The 5071-nt window shown below is 37.0% G+C and overlaps 1 long non-coding RNA gene across 1 annotated transcript; it reads right to left on the bottom strand.

Annotated features, from left to right (window-relative positions):
* Window positions 1–330: 330 nt before the first annotated feature.
* Window positions 331–4603, bottom strand: LOC108366991 (uncharacterized). Its single transcript, XR_001848187.1, has 2 exons — window positions 3521–4603; window positions 331–1798 (listed from the first exon to the last, which is right to left on the bottom strand). It is a non-coding gene; the product is annotated as an uncharacterized LOC108366991 (long non-coding RNA).
* Between the last annotated feature and the right edge of the window lie 468 nt (window positions 4604–5071).

The following is a 5071-nucleotide window of genomic DNA, read 5'->3' as shown; positions in this document are numbered from 1 at the left end:
GTCTATTCCATGCGGATTGCATTTGTCCGTTGTTTGTGTATTTGCGCGTTGGAGCGCGCGATAGTGTGATGCATTGCATTTGTGTGCCTATGTATGTGTGTGCCTATGTATGTATGTATGTATGCGCGGTAGTGGCATAGTGGCAGTGGCATAGTGGCATTGACAATGGCACTGACTTTGCTGACTCTATGCGTACGTACGCACGAAATGCCGCAAATCGTCTGGCATCTACCCCACCTATCCCTTCATCTGAGCGCAATTTTTATCACTCGTGTGAATATTTTCCTTGCTATGCCTGGCTGCGAGTATTCTTGAATATTTTATTTTTTTTACATGCACATAGATAAATGTTGCTTCTGCTTTCTGCTTTAATTTTAGTTTTTGTGCTATATTTTATCATCTGTCCGCCGGTATTCTTGCCGGCTCTGCTACTTCTTCATTTGCTACCATCTACTATCTTTTACTTTGCCATTTCTGCCCTTGTTGTTGCCATTTGTGTGCATGCAACTAGGCGTCTAGCAGCAGCAGCAGCAGCAGCGCAGCAGCGGCGGCGGTGGCGAATTTGGCTGAGGATGTAGTTGCCGCTGTTGCTGCAAGAATGCAGAAAAATGTGTTAGTGGAGTAGTTGTCATTACGTCATCGCTGGTGTTGCACTGCATACGTATGTATGTATGTATGTACTTAGTAGATATGTAAATTTGTACACACATACATAAGTACATATGTATGTATGTGCGAGTACTTGTCGCGCATTGTCATCTGGCCAGTCTGGGCCTGCACTACTGGCTTGGTCTCGTTCTGGATGTCGGTTTCCAACTGTGCCGCCATGATTTTGTTTGCGGTGGTGGGGAGGATGGATATCATTGTTGTCCGTCGGGCTTATCGTTTGCAGTCTCGTTGCACACTGGTCGTTATTGTGTCCCTTCTCTCCCCTGCCGTATGCTTCATTCCTTCTGCGTTGTCAACATGTTGTTTGGTCGCTCGATTGATTGTCTAGTACCTACATGATTGCCTAGGCAAGCCGTAGCAAGTAGACAAACGTTGTTACTACAGCAGACTGGCGTTGGGAAGTGTGGTTAATGTTGCATGCAGCAACTGAAACCAGTTGCTCTTAGCACGATTTGCTGGTGATTTTCCCGTTCAGCCTACCTATGCAAACACACTAATAAATACATGTATATGCGTGTGTACATATACATATGTACATATATGTATGTGAAAAGCACATACATATCTACGCGGTTATAAAAATAGCAGAAATTTTAAGTAGGTGAATGCAAGTGCGCATATATCCTCTGCTGGGCTCAGATACTGGCAATCGTTTGTCTTTTATCGGCTATCGTAAAATGCACATAACATAACACACACACACAAACAAACCAATCCATAAATATATATATATATATATATATATATATATATATATATATATATGCTCATGCATGTTTACATGAATTTGTCATAGTCGAATGGAAATATTTAATATGAGTTGCCGTTAACGAAAGTGAAAGCAAGAACAACAGCACATGGCCTCTATTTTTGTAAATACATACTTACATACCTACTTCTTTAAAATTCTTTTTAACATTCACAACCCCCTCAGCTAAACCATTTAGCAGAAGTGATAGCAGAAATTAACTTGAGAGCTTACTTGATTGTTTTTTTTTTAATTTCATCAAATTTTTTCCAATGATTGGTCAACCTGGGTGAAGCGCATTTTAAACGTTTTTTTTTTTCATCGCACCGCTCTAGCTCCGTTACGGTATTTTATTTCACTCCGAGCTCTGCTCTTGCTCCACTCCCGCTCCCGATAAAAAAAAAAATTATTTATTTAGTTACGTATCTAGCCCTAACCGCCAAGAAAATGTAGGCGATATTTTTTTGAAAATTTTATTTTTGATGCAGAAATGCATCTAGATGCTCTACGAACTCTTCCGCATCAAAAAAAAAGGCAAGTTAAATAAGGAAATTTATTTAACACGGTTGCGATCAGTGACAAAAAAATCATAATTTAAGTAAATTTATTAACTGGAATTTTTTTTTTAAATTTTTATTGAGCTTGAGAACATTATTATTGCAAATTTTTGTGGAAAAACCACAATAAAATATTTCAAAATAAGTCGTTACTCGTCCAGAAAATAACAACAAAATATTGAAAAAATTGCTTTAAGGAGCCAATAAATTTTTTTTTTTTAGCTCTTTGCTCCAATTCAAGCTGGACGTCTTCTTAAGCTTTCGTCTCCGTCAACACAAGAAAATTTTGTAGGCGAAAAATTAAGACATGAAGAATCTTTCAAAACGAAATAATTTTTGATTGAGCAAACAAATGACGTCACTTTTTGTTAAATATTTTATGAGCACTTACGCACAGAGGGACGTCCACATATAAGCTGCGGCCAAAATTGTAATCGTAGGTACTACAAATTCACTGACATTTGAAAAATGGTAAAAGTCGACGCGCTGCCACGCCCACAGCTTTTGTGGGTGGAAATGGTAAATGTTATCCGATTTTGATGGAATTCAGAGTATATGCTGGTTTAAACCAGAAAACCATAAAACTGAAAGAATATCAAAATCGGTCTGCATTATCGCCCATCAATTCTTTAAAAATATGGGCAAATTTTAGAAAATAATTTTTTTTTAATGAAATTTGCAGGGTGGTGAATACTAAACCTTAAGTTCTACCTACATTTTATGCAACAAAAGCTGAGCTTTAAATTATTTGTGAAACATTTTTTGTTTGCATTTTATCTACCTTAAGCTCCTCTAATTACTGCAAATGTAAATTTTTTCTCAAAAATTCTTTTTTGGTCGGAGTTAGCTTTTCCAGAATTCGCTAATCCATTTTTACTACCTTTGGCCGCTGTATTCCCGTTGTGTGCGGTAACGTAATGGAGTTGAACTGAAGTGCAAATATTCTTTTTATCAATATCTATTATATATTTTCTGATTAATTTTCAGAAACAAAAAAAAAAAATGTCGTCTTCCATTTATGGTCCTAACTTACTTTGAAGTAATTCCTTGTAAATATTCGCAACGTTTTCAGAGAAGTCTTTAACTCCAACACTTTCAGTATTAAAAACATAAATTTTTAAATAAAAAAAATAAAATAAATAAAAAAATAAATAAATTAAAAAAAATAAATAACAAATAAAATAAATAAGTTCAGGTGCTACGCATGGAATAGAGGAAAATATTTATGGTTTAAAAAATGTGCCACCTCCGCGCAACACCCCAAAAATATGTTGTTAAAATTTCAGACCAGTGCTGCCGAAAAAGTTTAATTTTTTGGGTATGGTGCGCGTTAAAGAGACACAAAAAAATTTACGGGACATTTAATTAGTGTTAAATTTTTCTAAATATTTTTTGCACCAAATCTCACCTGCAGCCTATGCAGTTTTTTTAACACAATTCAACTATAAAATTTTTTAATCATGTTAGAGAACATTCAATTCTGCTGGCCGGTGAGATATGTAGAAATATGAAGACACAATTATTTTTTTTTTATCTAGGTACTTACCCTCTGTGGAATCCTGAGTTGACTTATGTATTGTATGTATATGTACGTAGATGTATTAACTGAGCTATGGACTTTTAAAGTTTAACAAATCGCTTGTAGTATCCCTCAAGCATGAACAATAATTAAAAACAAGAAAAAACACTAACAAGATCCTGAGTTGTTGTATTTTAAAGCAATAAAAATCTAAAAAAAAAAAAAAAATACTGAAGAAGCCTTCTATTGCTCCACACAGCTTCAAAAAATACTTGCTGCTCTGCAGTGCGCTTCCGACACCATTCAACCGAATAATCTTCCAAGGCGAGTGTTCGATCGAACTCAATTTTCCACAGTTCTTTTGCTTTGAACCACAAATTGCACTTTACTTTTGCACTTGAAGCTATATGTAGATTATAGATTATGCTGCGTTGCACTCCGCAAGGTACAGTTAAATATGTATGCTTTCGAGACAGCTAAGCGCCCAACACGCCCCTGCGCGGCAAACGTTCGCTTCTTCGCTAGGGAAGATTCCACACCACACCACAATCTGCTGGTCTTTGGTTTCAACTTGGATTTTGCGTTTTACTATTTGAAAAACTATATGTTTTCACTCCACTCTCTCCACAGTAACTGATACAAAAATTTAGTATTTTACGAATGTTAAATTGCAAATTTTTAACGATTCCGAAAATGCGAGTCCGCTGAATAGCTTATTTACAACACTCTTTTCTGTTACAGGTATTTCTTGTGTTACATATTTATTCCTTGCAATCGAAAATATGTATGTATGTGGCGCTTCCGTTTTTGTGGTGTTGCTGCACCAAGCAAAAATGTCAAACTGAATACTAAATTCGCAAAGGCCGCAGTTCGAGTCGAGTATCTGCAGTGTAAAGCATCTTTTCACTAACTACTGGCTGACTGTTAGCCTGCGTATTCCCCTTGGCTAGAGACGGCAAAGCAACTAACTGCGTTGGCTTTAAGCGTACGAACGGACAGACAAATGGACGAAGGAACGACGGACAGGCGAAAGAAACAACGAATGAAAGCACGAAAAAGCAAAGAGCATAAAGGTAATAGGGAACGAGCTAAGTCAAAAAGGGAGTGTAATCGCAAAAAAAAAAAAAATAAAATATAAAAAATAAAGCGAATTTAGTAATGCAACCAAAAAAAAAAAACAAAATGCGAATTGACGGAAACAGAAACTGCAAGAGGTGAGCAAAATAGGCAGGGGCAATTGGCGAAAGAGCGCAAAAAAGAAAATAAAATTAAATGCAAAAAAATAATCGAAAAGCCGCAGAAATGCGCTTGCGGATGGGGGTAGGGATGACTCAAATGTCCTTCCATGTGGTATGCTGCTCGATGAACCTGATGATGAAGGCGATCAACACGGCAAAGCATCAGCTGCAGCCATAGCACTGCAATTTGGAGCTGTGCGCAGTGCAGTGCAATGCATTTCGATGGACGAGAAGGTAGGCAAGGCAAGGCAAGGCGAGCGAGTTGAAGTAGAAGTAGAAGTGTGTAAGAGGCATGCATGTAAAATACAAAAAAAGCAAAAAGTCCACATCTAGAAGCTTA

The sequence above is a fragment of the Rhagoletis zephyria genome, unplaced genomic scaffold (genome assembly GCF_001687245.7).
Source record: "Rhagoletis zephyria isolate East Lansing unplaced genomic scaffold, Rhagoletis_zephyria_1.1 Rzeph_scaffold_02483, whole genome shotgun sequence".
In the NCBI taxonomy this organism is placed as follows: domain Eukaryota; kingdom Metazoa; phylum Arthropoda; class Insecta; order Diptera; family Tephritidae; genus Rhagoletis; species Rhagoletis zephyria.
The sequence above is the reverse complement of the archived record's forward strand: the minus strand, read 5'-3'. Positions and strand labels throughout refer to the sequence as shown.